We start from the raw sequence: 18905 nt of genomic DNA, 5'->3' as shown, positions 1-18905 counted from the left end.
GACAGAAACCTTCGGATTGGGAGGTGAAGGCAAGGGGTATTTATTAGAAAGGAAAGAGGAATGATTACATGACTAGAAAGAAGAATGTTCACAAGCTAAGGAATTTCTAAAGGTGCAGAAAAGCTAACATAGTGATTCTAATTCTAAGGAATGTCTTTTTAATTTTCAGTCCAGTAGTCATAATTCTTGTTATGTTTGCAAACAGTTCTTTGGGACACATGTTTACATGCAGTCCAAAGGTTATTTTGCCCAGTTTTAACATTCCAAAGGTTTGAGGAGTAAGATGTGCAAGGCAGTTCCTCTCGGAAGGCAGCTCTGACTCCATTTTGAAGTGGCTCCTCTATATTACTTTTTACAATACTATAGTCTATACTAGGCAGCATTAAAATGAAAGAGGCAGATTTCTATGTGTTGACATAGAACAAGCTCCAAAACATATGGTAAGTGAAAGAGACAGTAAAACAAAAATACAGTTGACCCTTGAACAACACGGGTTTGAACCTCATGGCTCCATTTACATGCAGATTTTTTTCAGTAACTACGTATAGTACTGTAAATGTATTTTCCTTATAATTTACTCAATAGCATTTTATTTTCTCTGGCTTATTTTATTGTAAGAATATAGTATATAACATACAAAATGTGTTATTGTACTGTTTATGTTATTGGTAAGGCTTCCACTCAACAGTAGGCTATTAGTAGTTAAGTTTTGGGAGAATCAAAAGTAATGTGAATTTTCAACTGCACAGGGGGGTCAGCACCGTTAACCAGAGTTGTTCAAAGGTCAACTGTACATACAGTATAATCCCATAGGGATAGAAGGTAGGTACATACATATGTATGAAAATACACTCCAAAAAGGTTTAGAACTCCACTGTTCAATACAGTAGCCATGAACCACACACAGCTACTGAGCATTTTAAATGTGGTTAATGAAACCGAGGAACTGAATTTTAGATTTTATTGAATTGTTATTAATTTAAATTTAAAATTTTTAATTGAAGCAGCATATTTTCCCATTAAACATAACTTTATTGTTTTGATAGGATTACATTTTACTTAACCCTGAAACCGCATATGATACTGTTGTTTCTAATATTACTGACAAGAACTGCCTCCTTAGTCAAACTTTAGGTAGGCTCCTCTGAACCCTCTTCTCAAAAACTAGGCCTTGGCCACCGGCCAGGCCCAGATTTGGCAAGAATTCTACTAAACCAATTTATCATGAATGCCCCCACCCCTGATACCTAACCAAGTTCTTCTCAGTAATTTTTCACCCACTGACTCCCCACCCTCCCTCTTTGACTATAAATTCCTATGTACTGGGAGTTGAGTTCAATCTCTCTCCCCTACTGCAATAGTGTTGAGTTAAGTCTTCTTACCTGTTTAAATTGTCCAGTGAAATTTTTCTTTGACATTATACATAACCACATCACCAGCGTAGTCTATCTTAGCAAACTGAATGATTTTTTTCTATGCACTGATGTAACATTTAATGGATTTGTTTGAATATTTTATGTGAATAGCATAAATTACAGAGCTACCCTGTGTAAATTGTAATTGATTATAAATCTAAAATACTTATTACTGATTTGTGTTATAATTAAATTCTTTTTCTAACTATAAAAACAAGATGGGCAAATTTTTTAGTATAAAAAGGAAATATACTACTGATGCAGAAGCAAATGGAGATGCATACGCTAGTACTCCTATTGGAACAGTAAATTAAAAAAAAAAAGGCTGAAATAAGGCATATCACAAATTTCACAATGAACACCAGATACAAATTGCTACAGCAGAACAGGAATAAGCTGTTTATTGTGTAGAAATAATTTTAAGATAATAAACTAGACAACAGTAAGAGACATTATCAACAAATACATAGTAAATTTGAGAAGTCTCCTCTCAACAAAAAAGAACTGATGAAGTTTAGTACCTCAAATCAGAACTATCCAGAGATATTTTTAAGTAATATGTAACAAGGTCTGAGCTTGTAGCTTTGACTAGCTATAAAACAGTTTGGTTTCTTGCACAAAAAAAGAAAACCATTTTTAGGTGAAAAGATACTTTAAAAATATTTCAGTTACGGAAATTTTGTTAGAAAATTATGGGGAAAAGATTTTTTTTTAATATATTTTTAAAATAAAATATCTTCAATTAAGTAACTAACAACTGCCTATAGAATATAAGACGTAACATATCAAACACCAATTGATTAAATACTTCTAAAAATCTCAAGTACTTTTCTTTAGAACTTTAGATTTAAATGAGTTGTACAATATAAGAGATACTGCCCTATTAAATACTTGTCATATTTTATCTCAAATGATTTCCAAATTTAAAAAGAAATGTTACCAATTCATAACCAAATATATATATGAACTCATGACATAGATATTTTTGAATCTTCAATGTCTGTCAAAGAAGAATTTCAGCTAGACATGGGGAAAAATAGTTCTACCACAATAGATGATGCTCTGTTAGGTTAGATAAAAAACATCTGGGTTTATTGAAATTCTAAAACAAGAAACTAATCTTTCACTTATTACTTTGTTCCACATACATTATGAAAATATTATGCTCAACTTTCTGAAGCAGCTTATGAAATGTGTCATGAAAATAGTTGTTAAACCATTTGGAATATGTGTGCAAGTGCTATGAATCACTACCAAAAGAAAAAGAACATAATTAATGATTTTTTTTTTTTTTGGTCTTTGCCAGTGCTTCTTGGTTGAGTCATGAAAAGTTTTATAAAGAATTATTTTATTCATTTGTGACAACATGGATGGATCTTGAGAGTATGATGCTAAGCGAAATAAGTCAGACAGAAAAAGCAGAGAACCATAGGATTTCACTGATATGTGGTATATAAACCAAAAACAGCAAAAGAACAAGACAAACAAATGAGAAAGAAAAACTCATAGACACAGACAATAGTTTAGTGGTTACCAGAGGGTAAGGGGGGTGGGGTGTGGGAGATGAGGGTAAGGGGGATCAAATATATGGTGATGGAAGGAGAACTGACTCTGGGTGGTGAATACACAATGGGATTTACAGATGATGTAATACAGAATTGTACACCTGAAATCTATGTAACTTTACTAAATATTGTCACCCGAATAAACTTTAATTAAAAAAAGAATTATTTTATTATTAACTCCAAATCATGATTTTCTTTAAACAAAAATAATGCCTGCCAAACACTCAGTAATCAAAGACAAAAAAATGATAATGCAATCTAGTACAGGTTAAGCAACAGGTCAGCCTCCTGCAGTAGCAGGGCAGTCTAGGTAGGAGGCAGATGGTGCCAGAACGAGAATCTGACAAAGCACATAAGATTATGTTCAATACATTACAACGCAACATGTGAGGAAGATGAGACTTAAGGGAAAAAAAAGGAAAAAAAAAGTCTACCACAGAAAGTAGGGTAAAAACTAGGGTGAATCCAAATCCTAAAAATCACTCAGTTACAGCATTTATATCTCACTCTTCATCACTGTGCTTTGGTAATGATTTTCCATGATGTTAAGCACTCAAGACAACCAAAACCTAGGTATCAGGGATCTTGAAAACACTTACAGAACCAAGAGCCTGAGAGAGAAAACCTCAATCCTCTTCCTATGGTTCTCTTTTACTTTAACACTACTACCACACTCACAACACTTCTGACACAAGATGTGTGGGTTTTCCCCACACCAAGCAATTCACTGACACCAGCTGGGTGTCCTACAATTCAACTCAATTTTTACACTACTATCTACCTGGATAGTGTCAGTCCCACAAGATGGTCCCCACTCCACTTCAGGTGCAAATCACAAGCTCAGGTTATCACCTGTTTCTGAGACGTTCCCATGACCCCCCCCCCCCATCCTCGGGTTTGATTAATTTGCTAGAGAGGCTCACAGAACTCAGGAAAAAGATGTACTTTACTATTTACCAGTTTGTTATAAAAAGACATAATAAAGGATACAGATGAACATTCAGATGGAGGAGATTTACAGGGCAAGGTATGTGGGAAGGGGCTGGGAGCTTCATGCCTTCTCTGGGTCTGCGACTGCAAATACTGTCACATGTTCACCAACCCGGAAACTCTCCAAACCCATACTTTTGAGATTTTTATGAAGGCTTCACATCACATAGGCATGATTGAATATCAACTCCATTTCCAATCCCTCTCCATTCTTTACAGAATAAGGATGGGGTTGAAAATTGTAAGCTTCTAATTATGGCTTGGTCTTTCTGGTGACTAGTGTCCATCCAAGAACCCACCAAGAGTTACCTCATTAGAACAAAAGACATTCCTATCACCCAGGAAATTCTAAAGGAAGCAAGACTCCCAGTCAAGATGGCAGAGTACATAAATGCTGTGTTAGCCTATTTCCATGACCACATCAAAATTACAACTAAATTATAAAACCACCACCCTTGAGGACCACCTGAAGATGAGCCAAAGAGAACTCCTATAACTGAGGATATAAAGAAAAAACCATGTTGAGACGTGGAACAGTCAGAGAAGCAAAATGGGTGGCTCCTATATGCATGTGTGGCTACTAAGAATCAGGAAGGATATCTCAGGAGGGACTCCTCAGGAGCAAAGGGTACCCGCCCCACACCAGGCTGCTGTAGACCCAGGCATCCTCTTAAAGGGCCAGAGCACAGACTGACTTGCTCACAAACACTCACCCTAAGCTCCAGAGAAGGGACAGCAGCTCAAAAACCACCAGGGACATACAAGGAGTAACTGAATCTTATGGCTTCATGGCAAGGGCTAGAGGCACCACTGTTCTTTTGTTTAGCCCTCCTACCACACAGCTGGCAGGTGCAGGCAGTGGCAGGGGCAGGTGGGAGCCTATCTGAGTCTCCATCAACCTGGGTAACACTGCTAGCCCCATCCTGGTGACTCCCTAAGAGCTCACCCCAGCCAACTTGCACACCAGCCGAATCTCTTCCAGTAGCTCTTCAAAAGCAGCCCATGAATAAACATTCATAAAATCTCTCAAAGGTCCACAAACACCAAACAAACAGCGTCTAACCTCGGCATGCCCTACACCTCTTGGTAAGCAGCCCCAAGCCTGGTATTAGTGACAGCTGGCCTCAATTCGCAGCATAGCATCTCCCAGGCACCTCCAAGCCCAGCAAAAGCAGCTACTAAACCCAGATCACTCAGTAACTCCTACCAGGTGACACTGGACTGGGTACAGGCAGCAGCTGACAATGGCCTACACTGCAGTCCCTCCCAAGAGGCCCCAAAAATCAATACACCCAGTGGCCGGCTTCAGACCACACAAGAGAAAGCACCTAATTAGTTCCATAAACAAACCCAAAGGGTCGACTCAGGCAAAACAGCCCCGCTAAAGCAAATCCCACCCTGTGGCGTCAGCCCCTGAACAAGAACTCATTCACTGTAGTCACAACCAGTAGTCACAGCCAGTCAGCCTGAGAATCAATCGCACCAACTGAATTGCCAACAGCAGTCAAGGCTCAACTACAACAGAAGGGCATACACAACCCACACAAGGGACAGCCCTGGAGTACTTGGCTCAGGTGACAGAGAAACTGTGCCACTGGGCCCCACAGGACACCTACTACATTAGGCCAACCTGCCACGTCTGAGACACATAACAGATCTACCTAATACATAGAAACAAACAAAGGGAGCCAGCCAAAATGAGGAGACAAAGAAACATGTCCCAAATAAAAGAACGGGACAATCTCCAGAAAAAGAACTAAATGAAATGGAGCCAAGCAATCTACCAAAATAGACTTCAAAACACTGGTTAGTTATAAGGATGTCCAATAAACTTAGAGGAAGAAGAGGTGAACTCAGTGAGAACTTACACAAAGAGATAGAAACCATAAAAAAGAACCAGTCAGAAATGAAGAATACAATAACTGAAATGAAGAATACATTGGATGGAATCAACAGCAGATTAAATGAAGCATAGGATTGAGTCAGTGATCTGGAAGACAAGGTGAAAAAAACAGTCATTTGGAAGAGCAAAAAGAAATGAGAATCAGAAAACTTGAGGATACCTTAAGGGACCTCTGGGCAACATCAAGTGTACCAACATTTACTTCATAGGGGGACCACAAGGAGAAGAGAGAGAGCGAGGAATTGAAAACCTATTTGAAGAAATAATGACAGAAAACTTCCCTAACCTGACAAAGGAAATACACATCCAAGTTCAGGAAGTGCAGTTATCCCCAAGCAAGATGATCCCAGAGGCCTACACCAAGAAACATCATAATTAAAATGGCAAAGTTTAACGACAAAGAGAGAATCTTAAAAACAGCAAGAGAGAAGCAGTTAGTTACCTACAAAGGAGTTCGCATAAGACTGTCAGCTGATTTCTCAACAGAAATTTTGCAGGCCAGAAGAGACCAGCACAAAATACTCAACGTGATGAAAAGTAAGGATCTACAACCAAGATTACACACCACCCAGCAAGGCTATCATTTAGAATTGAAAAACAGATAGCTTCCCAGCCAAAAAAAAGCTAAAGGAGTTCATCACCACCAAACTGGTATTACAAGAAATGTTAAAGGGACTTCTTTAAGAATTAAAAAAAAAAAAAGATAAAAATATGGATAATAAAATGGCAATAACTACGTACCTGTCAATAATTACTTTAAATGTAAATGGACTAAACACTCCAATAAAAAGGCATAAGGGTGGCTGAATGGATACAAAATTAAGACCCATACATATATGCTCCCTCCAAGAGACTGATTTCGGATTGAAAGACACACACACACACACACACACACACACACACACAGAATGAAAGTAAAGGGATAGAAAAAAACATTTCATGTAAATGGAAATGAAAAAAAAATCTAGACCACATAAAACAAAACCTACAACAAGAGACAAAAAGGGACATTACATAATGCAATCCAACAACAGGATATAACTCTAGTAAACATTTACACTCCCAATGGAGAATCACCTAAATATATAAAGCAAATAGTGATGAATATAAAAGGAGAGATCCACAGTAATATACAAATAGTAGAGGGCTTTAATACCCCACTGACATCAATAGACAGTCATTCAGACAGAAAATCAACAAGAAACAAGTTGCTTTAAATGACACATTAGAGCAGATGAATTTGATATTTTTAGAACATTTTACCCCAAAGCAGCAGAATATATATTCTTTTCGAGCACACACAGAACATTTTCCAGGATAGACCACATATTTGGCCACAAAGCAAGTCTCAATAAATTTAAGAAGACTGAAATCACATCAAGCATCTTCTCCAATCTCAATGGTATGAAATTGGAAATCAATCAGAAGAAGAAAACTGAAAAACATACAAGCACATGGAAGCTAAATAACATGTTTCTAAACAATGAATGGGTTAACAATGAGATCAAGGAAGAAATCCAAAGATAACTTAGATAAATAAAAACGAAAACACAAGGACCCAAAAATCTATGGGATACAGCCAAAGAAGTTCTATGAGGTAAATTCATAGCAATACAGGTGTCCTTCAAAAAAAAACAAGAAAGATCTGAAATAAACAATTTAACCCAACATCTAAAGGAATACTAGAAATGAGAACAAACAAGGCACAAAGTGAGCAGAATTAAGGAAATATAAAGATCAGAACAGAAATAAACAAAATAGAGTCTAAAAAAATACATAAATCAATGAAACTAAGAGCTGGTTCTTTGAAAAGGTAAAAAAAAAAAGATAAACCTTTAACCAGATTCATAAATAACAAAAGAGAACCCAAATAAATAAAATCAGAAATTAATGAGCAGTGACAACTGACAGCACAGAAATACAAATAATTGTAAGAAACTACTACAAATAATTATATGCTGACATACTGGACTACCTGGAAGAAATGGATAAATTCCTAGAAAAATACAATCTTCCAAGATTGAATCAAGAAGAAACAGAAAGTGACCGGCCCAGTCGCTCAGGCGGTTGGAGCTCCGTGCTCCTACTGCCAAAGGCTGCCAGTTCGATTCCCACATGGGCCAGTTGGCTCTCAGCCACAAGGTTGCCAGTTCGACTCCTCGACTCCTGCAAGGGATGGTGGGCTCCGCCCCATGCAACTAAGATTGAGCACAGCACCTTAAGCTGAGCTGCCGCTGAGCTCCCACATGGCTTGATTGGAGAGCGTCCTCTCAACCACAAGGTTGCCGGTTTGACTCCCGCAAGGGATGGTGGGCTGCACCCCCTGCGACGAGCAACTGGCAGCTGGACCTGGCACTGAGCTGTGCCCTCCACGGCTACAATTGAAAGGACAACAACTTGACTTGGAAAAAATCCTGGAGGTATATACTGTTCCCCAGTGAAGTCCTGTTCCCCTTCCCCAATAAAATCTTTAAAAAAATAAAAAGAAGAAGAAGAAGAAGAAATAGAAAATATGAACAGAACAATAACTACTAACAAAATCGAACCAGTAATCAAAAAACTCCCAACAAACAAAAGTCCTGGACCAGATGGCTTTACAGGTGAATTTTAGCAAACATTCAAAGAATTAACACCTATCCTTCCCAAACCATTCCACAAAATTGAAGATGAGGGAGGGCTCACAAGGTCATTTTCTGAGGTCAGCATTACCCTGATTCCAAAACCATAGAAAGACATTACAAAAAAAGAAAACTATAGGCCAATATCTTTGATAACATAGATGCAATAATCCTCAACAAAATATTAGCAAGCCAAATTCAGCAATCCACTGAAAAGATTATACACCATGATCAAGTGGCAGATGCAAGGTTGGTTCAATATCTGCAAGTCAGTTAATGTGATACAACACATAAACAAAATGATGGATAAAAATCATATCATATCAATAGATGCAGAAAAAGCATTTTCAAAAGCTAGCTTTCATTTATGATAAAAACTCTCAGCAAAGTGGGAACAGAGAGAACATACCTCAACATTATAAAGGCCATATATGACAAAACCACAGCTAACATCATACAGAACGGTGAAAAGCTATTATAAAAGTGTTTTCCTTAAGATCAGTACAAGACAAGGATGTCCACTTTCACCATTTTTATTCAACATAGTATTAGAAGTCCTAGCTACAGCAATCAGAAAAGAAAAAGAAATAAAAGGTATCCAAATTTGAAAGGAAGTAGTAAAACTGTCATTATTGGCAGATCATATATAGAGAACCCTAAAGATTCCACCAAAAACTATTAGAACTGATAAATAAATTCAGTAAAGCAGCAGGACACAAAACTAATAAAAGTTTTGCAAAGCAAAGGAAACCATCAACAAAATGAAAAGACAACCTACTCAATGGAAGAACATATTTGCCAATGATACAACCAGAAAGGAGTGAATATCCAAAATATATAAAGACTCATACAACTTAACACCAAAAAAACAAACAATCCAATTTAAAAAATGGACAGAGGACCTGAATAGACTTCTCCAAAGAGGACATACAGATGGCCAAAGACGTGAAAAAATGTTCAGCAACATTAATCATCAGAAAAATGCAAATTAAATCACAATGAGATATCACCTCACACCTGTCAGAATGGTTATCATCAATAAATCAACACGTGACAGCAGGATGTGGAGAAAACAGAACCCTTGTGCACTTCGGTCGGATTGCAAATTGGTATGGTCACTATGGAAAACAGTATGAAGGTTCCTCAAAAAAATAAAAACAGAATTAGCATATCACCCAGCAATCCCTAGATTTATCTGAAGAAATTCAAAACACTAATCTGAAAAGATATATGCATCCCTATGTTCATTGCAGGATTATTTACTATAGCCAAGATATGGAAGCAACCTAAGTGTCCATCAATAGATGACTGTACAAAGAAGATGTACATATATACAGTGGAATATTAGTCAACCATAAAAGAATGAAATCATACCATTTGCAACATTGATGGACCTAGAGGGTATTATGCTAAGTGAAATAAGTCAGACAAATACCGTATGATATTTACGGTATTTGTAAATATACCGTAAATATATAAGAAAGACAAATACCGTATGATTTCACTTATATGGGGAATATAAAAAACAAAATAAAAAAACTAACAAACCAGAAACAAAATTATAGACATAGAGAACAAACCGATGGTTGCCAGATGGCCAGGGGGGTTGTAGAGCTGAGTGAAAAAGGTGAAGGGAGGGAGACTGGGATGGCTCAGTTGGTTAGAGAGTGAGCTCTGACCAACAGGGTTGCCGGCTGGATTCCCACATGGGACAGTGAGCTGCGCCCTCTACAACTAGATTGAAAACAATGAGCTGCCGCTGAGCTTCCAGAGGGGGCTGAGCTTCCAGAGGGGCGGCCGGATGGCTCAGTTTAGAGCACCAGCTCTCAACAACAAGGTTGCTGCTTCAATTCCCGCATGGAATGGTGAGCTGCGCCCCCTGCAACTAAAGATTGAAATGGCAACTGGACTTGGAGCTGAGCTGCGCCCTCCACAACTAGATTGAAGGACAACTTGGAGCTGACAGGCCCTGGAGAAACACACTGTTTCCCAGTATTCCCCAATAAAATAAAATAAAATAAAAAAAGGTGAAGGGATTTAGAAATACAAATTGACAGTTACAAAATAGTCACAGGGATGTAACGTATAGCATAAGCAATATACAGTAATACCTCGTTTTTCGAATGTCTCCAATGATGAACATTTCGGTTTATGAACGCCGTAAACCCGGAAGTAAATGCTTCGGTTTTCGAACACGCCTCGGAAGTCGAACATGTCATGAGGCTTCCACTGAGTGCAAGATCCTGGAGGCCTAGCTGTCGGCTGTTGAGTCCTGAGCACCCGCACAACACAGAGGTGATATTTGGGCTTATTTGGTGACTCTGTGCAATCAATATGTGCTCATCTCATCTCAGGAGCACTCTTGCAACCAATTTGTTTTTGTGACTCTGTGGAACCCAGTGCATAAATCTGTTCAGCTACCGTGTTTCCCGAAAATAAGACCTAGCCGGACAATCAGTTCTAATGAATCTTTTGGAGCAAAAATTAATATAAGACCCGGTCTTATATATTATTATATTATTATATAATTATATTATCATATTATATTATATAAGACCGGGTCTTATAGTAAAATAAGACCAGGTCTTACATTAATTTTTGCTCCAAAAGATGCATTACAGCTGATATTCCGACTAGGTCTTATTTTCAGGGAAACACAGTAATCTCAGGAGCTCTCTTGCAACCAATTTGTTTTCGTGACCGTGTGCAATCAGTCTGTGTTCATGTCATCTCAGGAGCCCTCTGCCAATCACCCCTTGTTGTGAGAAATGGATAAAAGCTGCAAAGCAGGAGAATCATTAACAACAATAGCGGTGAAGAAGGAAATTATTTCCAAACATGAAAGTGGTGTCCGTGTATGTGATCTGGCAATGCAGTTTGGTATTGCCAAATCTAGAATTTGTACCATCTTAAAAAATAAAGAAGCCATTAAAGGAGCCAATGTTGCAAGAGGTGTTAAAACACTTACAAGACAAAGGACACAGACAATTGAAGTGGAAAAACTGCTTTTCAGATGGATAAATGAAAAACAGTTGGCCATGACAGCATTTCTGAGAGCACAATTTGTGAAAAAACCTTACATTTGCATGCTGACCTCATCAAAAACACCCCTGGAACAAGTGCTGAGAGTGATATTTTCAAGCAAGTGGAGAGTGGTTTGAAAAGTTTAAGATAAGTGGCATACACGATGTGGTGAGACACGGTGAAGCTGCCAGTGCCAACAAAGAAGACGCCAATCAATTTGTTTTGGAATTTAAAGATTATGTAGAGGCAGAGGGTTTCCTTCCCCACCAACTTTTCAACTGTGATAAGACAGGCCTCTTTTGGAAGAAAATGCCAAAGAGGACCTACATAACAAAGGAGGAGAAATCATTGCCAGGATACAAGCCCATGAAAGACAGGCTAACCCTTTTGTTTTGTGGGAATGCAAGTGGGGTTTTTAAGTTGAAGCCTTTGCGAGTCTATCATTCTGAGAACCCCTGGGTATTTAAGAAAAACAATGTCATAAAAAGCAAACTGCATGCGATGTAGAGGGCAAACAGCAAAGCTTGGGTAACCAGGCAGTTTTTTATTGAGTGGGTTCATGAAGTGTTCGGGCCAAGTGTAAAAAAAATACCTTCAAGACAAAAATCTTCCAATGGAGTGCCTGCTTGTTATGGATAATGCTCCAGCTCACCCCCTAGGCTTAGAGGACAAGTTGATGGAAGAGTTCAGTTTTATCAATGTAAAGTCTTTGGCCCCCAACACGACTCTTCGCATCCAGCCCATGGACCAGCAGGTCATATCTAATTTTAAGAAGCTTTACACCAAAGCACTGTTCTAAAGGTGCTTTGAGATGACCTCGGACAGAGGTAACCCTTAGAGAGTTCTGGAATAATCATTTCAATATTCTACATTGCTTACATCTCATAGACAAAGCATGGAGGGATGTGTCTCACAGAACGAAGAAGTCAGCATGGAAGAATTGTGGCCAGAAGCTGACCCTGAACATGTATATGAGGATGTTGAAGAGGATGCTCCTATTGTTGAGGATATTGTGTCTCTGGGAAAGTCCATGGGCTGGGAAGTGAGCAGTGATGATGTGGAGGAGTTAGTGGAGGACCACAAGACTGAACTCACCACAGAAGAACTTCAGAACATTCTGACGGAGCAGCAATAGGCGCAAGCAACTGAGGAATTGTCTTCGGAGGAGGAGGGAAGAGCAAGTGTTTCTACTGCACTGATCAAAGAAATGTGTGCAAAATGGGTCAAAGTGCAAATTTTTGTTGAAAAATATCACCCTGATAAAGCTGCTGTAAGTCATGCCGCTAACACTTTCAATGATAATGCTATGTCTCACTTTAGACAAATTTTAAAACATCGGAGAAAGCATATATCAATTGAAAAATTTTTAGTGAGGAAAAGATCCAGTGAGTCTAAACCAGGTGTCAGTGGTGTAAAAAAATCAAGGGAAGGAATGGCAGGAGAGGAGTCACCTACAGTGATTATGGAAGAGGGCTACAGAACACCTGAAGAACAGTCACCTATTGTGATTATTGAAGGGGACCCCCTATTCAAACCATGACTATCATCATTGCAGGTAAGAAAAAAATTACTTTCATTTTTATCATCTACAGTACTGTTTTTACATTGTGTTTATTTATTATTGCTTTTACAGTACATTATATTGTGTTTATTGCTTTCATTGTGTATCATTTTATGGATCCATGGTATCTTTAGATAGTAAAATTCATGCTAAATTGCTGTTTTAGGGGTTGATTTTAAAGGTCTGGAACGGATTAATCCATTTTTGCATTACTTTCTATGGGAAACTGTGCCTCGGTTTTCGAACGTCTCAGAACTCGAATGGTCTTCCGAAACAGATTACGTTCGAAAACCAAGGTACCACTGTAGTCAGTAATGTTACAATAACTATATATGGTGCCACGTGGGTACTAGACTTATCAGGGGATCACTCCGTAATATAAATCTGTTATGCTGCATACATGAAACTAATATAATATTGAATGTCAACTGTAATTGAAAAAAAATTTAATTTATTTAAAAGACAAAAGATGCTCCTAGTGCTCTTATCATTCAGAAAATTACAAGGGTTTTAGGAGCTCTGTGCCAGGAACTGCAGGGATAGACCAATATATTCATAGTTATTTTCTATTATCTCAAATTATAAAATTTAGTCTAGCCATGCTACATGAATCACAGATTTACTCTATACAATCTAAACTGACATACATCTACATAGAATTTCTCCCAGTCATCTGTCAAGGAATTCCATTTGGCCAAGTCTTGTCCTTAAGGTACAAATATTTTGAGCAAAAGAAGTCTCTGCCCCAGAAGCTGGTTGGCAGGAACCTAGCCTTCAGTGAAATTTTGTATACTAACAATGTGGCCAAGCTACTCATACTTATTTTAGCCATTTTTTCACTGGATCATTTTTTAGTATAGTTAATATTATGAATGTTGAGGGTGTCTCACCCACATCCATTTCACCCCTTCTTCTTCAGTGGTACTCCTAGGTCTAAGGTTAGGAATCCCTCTGGTCACAGGCAGTGGCCCAATATCAGTATGAAGTTATGGAATCTTATTTAATGATTATGAGTAGGAACCATCTGTCTGTCATTAAACAGATGAGAAAAAGGAAGTACATGGCCCCAACAGTTGCTGGGATCTATCATTTAACATGAGGGGGAACCAGTCAGTCTAAGAATAAAGCCAATTCTGTAAATGACAAACGGGAATAAAATGGAAAGAAGGTGGGCTGATGTTGACATCCTTTCAACTGCTAGACTAGTCAGTCCTAAAGCCTGAAATTTCCGGTACACATAACATTAAAATTCAATTATATAAGCCAGTATTTTTATCATTACTTAAACCAAAAAGCATAGTACCTGATGTAAGAAAAATTTGTTGTGTTGTTTTTCTTTCCACTGTGCTTATCATGCGTGACTATTTTATCTTGCTTAAATCACTACATCCCACATTTTGTTTTTAAATGAGGATTCAAATAAGAAGCATGCTATGAACACAGTTAATTCCCCAAAAAGCAGAGGCTGAAAGCCATTATTATTTCAATTAGTCTACACTGGCCCTCCCAAAAGCATAAAGCAGACTCCCAGAGTAAAGCCCTGTTCAACTAGGAATACTCCCATTTGCACCCACTGCAGGTAACTGAGGAAGTCTTAGACCAAATTACTTGCTAGAGATGAAGATATTTTCCAAAAGACGGCTTAGGGAATACACCTCACACAAAGTTTATAAAGCCGTAGTTTTTTTTAACCTTGGGGGAGGGATGTCAAGAATTACATGCCTGTTTGAGAAACTCAGTAAAGCTTCTTAGAAAAATGCAGGAATTGCCTCCTATTCATCTAGCTGTGAGAAAAGGATTACTGCTCTGGGGTTATGGGGTTGGCCAAACATACAACATCTGACACTACACAGATGAGATCAACAGCAGTCACATATACTCACAGCCTGGGGGAAAAGGACACCACACATGCAGGGCTGCACAGGGACTGACCTTTGGAACAGAGTGAACCACTAGGGGGCTGTGGGAGGCAGGCTTTATAATAGCAAGAGGATGGAGTGTGCCTGGCTCCTGTGGGGGGATGTTATTGGCTTGTTTGAATAATTCTGTAGCTGGCAGGGAACTGAAAACTGCTACTCAGGGAACTGGTTTATTTAATAGGAGGGCTGTTTAAATGGAGGATCTTATCCTCAGGAGCAGAGTGGGGAGGGCAACTTGCAGTTAGGTCATTCAAGGTCCTCCTGATTTTACCAGATGTCAGGGCAGCACACAACATTGAGCCTTAATCTTAGGTCTTACACTACACACTCCCCTATGGAGATACACACACACTACCCTCTAGAATTCATGCTAATTAAGAAACATGAATAGACAACAGAACGGTGGTTACCAGAGGGGAAGGGGGAAGACAAAGAGGGTAAAGGGGACCCAAAACACGGCGATGGTAGACTAGACTTTGGGGGGTGAGCACACAACAAAGTATACAGATGTTGTATTATATAGTTATACACCTGAAATTTATGTTATTAACCAATGTTACCTAAATAAATTTAATTTTATAAAAGTGGGGGGAGGGTTCTGGGCAAGATGGTGGAGTAAATAAACACTGCTTACCACCTCCCACAACCACATTAAAATTACAACTAAGTTGGCACCAGCCCAGCTGGTGCCCAAATGGTGCCTGCTGTGCCACCTGGTTTCAAGATCCCACATGCTTCACTGGCACCATGGGTGCCTTTATGAAGACTGAGACATGAGGGCACCAGGATCCTGTGGAGTGGCCGCCCAGGCACCCTGGTGATCACTATGCCAGCCACCACCATCTACTTTACTGCCCACAACTAACTCAAGGCCTTCCATAGTTGTCGAGCCCTGACCTCTGACCTCTATGCAACTATGGTGGCAGGCACACTGGCCCGCTTAGGCACCATGACTGCTGTGATCAGCCCCCTAGAGCTGGTAGACAAAACTGCAGGCTCGGCACATGTCATACGGGGAACTAGATGACTGTGTCTGTGCTGCTGTGGCTCAGGATGGCTGGCACTCACTGTGGCTGGGATGGGGCACCACTATCCTTTGGGATATGTTTTTTCAGCCCTGTACTGGTTCAACTATGAGCTGGTGAAGAGCTGGCTGAGTGGGCTCAGGCAAAAAGAACGGACATCGGTGGGCTTCAGCTCTGTGGCTGGCAGCATCTCAGGGAGAGTGGCAGGCATCCTGATTCTACCCTTCGACATGCTGAAGATACAACGCCAGGTTGGCTGGGAGCGGTGGAGGCTGAGAGAGTGTCACCCCTGCACGCTACCAACAACATCTGGCTGTTACTGAGGAGGATCCGGACTGAGTCAGGCACCAGGCGATTCTTCGCAGGCTTCCTCCCAAAATCATCAAGGCTGCCACCTTCTGTGCCATCATGATCAGCACATGAGTTTGGCAAAAGTTTCTTCCAGAGGCTCAACTGGGAACAGCCTCTGGAATCTGTGAAAAGATCGAGTGGATTTGGGCCCAATTTCTTGCATGGATGGGGTGGGGTAGAAGGAGACAGCCAAGTGCCTTGTGGCCAGGGGAGGGGACTCATTTTTCTTCCCTCTCAACTGTGAGCCCCAAGGGTTGGGTGCCACCCCTCTGGGCCCACCCAGGCCCCCTTCAGACAGCTTTCTTCATGCTGATCCTCATTCCCAAGCCCCAGGATCATCTTTTCCACTCCATCCCCCAAGTTCAAGATTAAATCTATTAACTCTTCCCCCCCCACCCCACCCCTCCATTTCCCTATGTGTTTGTTGTAGCTAGGCCTGCCCCCAGGAGCCACAAAACCCTGGGCCTGGTGTAATCTGAACCCACCCCTGTTAATTCCTTGAGTCTAAAGCTGATGAACTCCTAAAAAAAAAAATTACAACTAAATTATACAATAATCAAACTGGAGAACCATCTGAAAAGTAGCTGAACAGAACTCCTATGACAAAGGACATAAAGAAGAGGCTACATCGAGACTGTATTGAATGTCAACTATAATTGAAAATTTTTTAATTTTTAAAAAATAAAGAGGGCAGGTTCTCTTACATCGACCGCCTAAGAGTTGCGCTATAAGGAGCAATAACTTCTTCCTCTCAGCCATCCACCTGACAGCCACAAAGCAGCAACAATACATGAGTGCATCTCCATCCATGTTGGCCAGGCTGGTGTCCAGATCAGCAATGCCTGCTGGGAGCTCTACTGCCTGGAACATGGCATCCAGCCCAATGGCCAGATGCCGAGTGACAAGACCATTGGAGGAGATGACTCCTTCAACACCTTCTTCAGAGAGACAAGCACTGGCAAGCATGTGCCCAGGGCAGTGTTTGTAGACCTAGAACCCACTGTCATTGATGAAGTTCACAGTGGTACCTACCACCAGCTCTTCTACCCCGAGCATCTCATCACAGGCAAGGAAGATGTTGCCAATAACTATGCCCAGGGGCACTACACTATTGGCAAGGAGATCACTGACCTTGTCTTGGACCAAATTCAGAAACTGGCGACCAGTGCACAGATCTTCAGGACTTCCTAGTTTTCCACAGCTTTAGCAGAAGAACTGTTTCTGGGTTCACCTCCCGATGATGGAAAGTCTTTCTACCGAATATGGCAAGAAATCCAAGCTGGAGTTCTCCATTTACCCAGCCTCCCAGGTTTCCACAGCTGTAGTTGAGCCCTACAACTCCATCCTCACCATCCACACCACCCTGGAGCACTCTGATTGTGCCTTCATGGTTGACAACCAAGCTATCTACAACATCCATCATAGAACCCTCAATATTGAGAGCCCAACCTATACTAACCTGAACAGGCTGATAGGTCAAATTGTATCCTCCATCACTGCTACTCTCACATTTGGTGGAGCCCTGAATGTTGACCTGACCAAATTCCAGACCAACATGAATGCCCTATCCCCTCCATCCACTTCCCTCTGGCCACATATGCCCCTGTCATCTCTGCTGAGAAAGCCTACCATGAGCAGCTTTCTGTAGCAGAGATCACCAATGCGTGCTTTGAGCCAGCCAACCAGATGGTGAAATGTGACCCTAGCTGCCTGTTGTACCAGGGTGACATGGTTCCCAAACATGTCAATGCTGCCACTGCCACCATCAAGACCAAGTGCAGCATCCAGTTCGTGCACTGGTGCCTCACTGGCTTCAAAGCTGGAATTAATTACCAGCCTCCCACTGTGGTACCTGGTGGAGACCTGGCCAAAATACAGCAAGCTGTGTGCCTGCCGAGCAACACCACAGCTATTGCTGAGGCCTGGGAGCCCGGACCACAAGTTTGACGTGATGAATGCCAAGCGTGCCTTTGTTCACTGGTACGTGGGTGAGGGCATGGAGGAAGGAGAGTTTTCTGAGGCCCGTGAAGACACGGCTGCCCTTGAGAAAGATTATAAGGAGGTTGGTGAGGCTTCTGTTGAAGGAGAGGGTGAGGAAAAAGGAGAGGAATACTAAAGTTAACATGTCACAAAGGTGCTGCTTTTACAGGGAAGCTTATTCTGTTTTAAACATTGAAAAGCTGTGGTCTTTTTAGTTAATTTGTGTGTAGCAGTGTATACTCTCATATACAATTACTGACCTATGCTTTAAAACATGACACTTTGTTACAGACCCAACCTGTCTGATGGGTTAAATAAATTATTCCCTGTATTAAAAAAAAAAGGGCCAGCCCAGTGGCTGAGGTGATTGGAGCGCCGCGCTCCTAACGTTGGGGTCGCCAGTTCGATTCCCACATGGGCCAGTGAGCTGCACCCTCTACAGCTAAGATTGTGAATAACAGCTCTCCCTGGAGCTGGGCTGCCGTGAGCAGCCGGAGGTTGGTGTGAGCTGCCGTGTGCTGCCATGGGCTGCTATGTGCTGCCATAGGCTATCG

General features: G+C 40.6%; 1 protein-coding gene and 2 pseudogenes across 6 annotated transcripts in view; 2 read left to right on the top strand and 1 right to left on the bottom strand.

The window, feature by feature from the left end:
* RAD54B (RAD54 homolog B) overlaps positions 1-18905 on the bottom strand; it is a 128095-nt gene that overhangs the window by 83479 nt on the left and 25711 nt on the right. The window lies entirely within an intron of this gene.
* Positions 13052-16615, top strand: LOC109435435 (mitochondrial glutathione transporter SLC25A39; annotated as a pseudogene).
* On the top strand, positions 17072-18751 carry LOC109435449 (tubulin alpha-1A chain; annotated as a pseudogene).

Source organism: Rhinolophus sinicus, linkage group LG12 (assembly GCF_036562045.2).
Source record: "Rhinolophus sinicus isolate RSC01 linkage group LG12, ASM3656204v1, whole genome shotgun sequence".
NCBI classification, from domain to species: domain Eukaryota; kingdom Metazoa; phylum Chordata; class Mammalia; order Chiroptera; family Rhinolophidae; genus Rhinolophus; species Rhinolophus sinicus.
The sequence above is the reverse complement of the archived record's forward strand: the minus strand, read 5'-3'. Positions and strand labels throughout refer to the sequence as shown.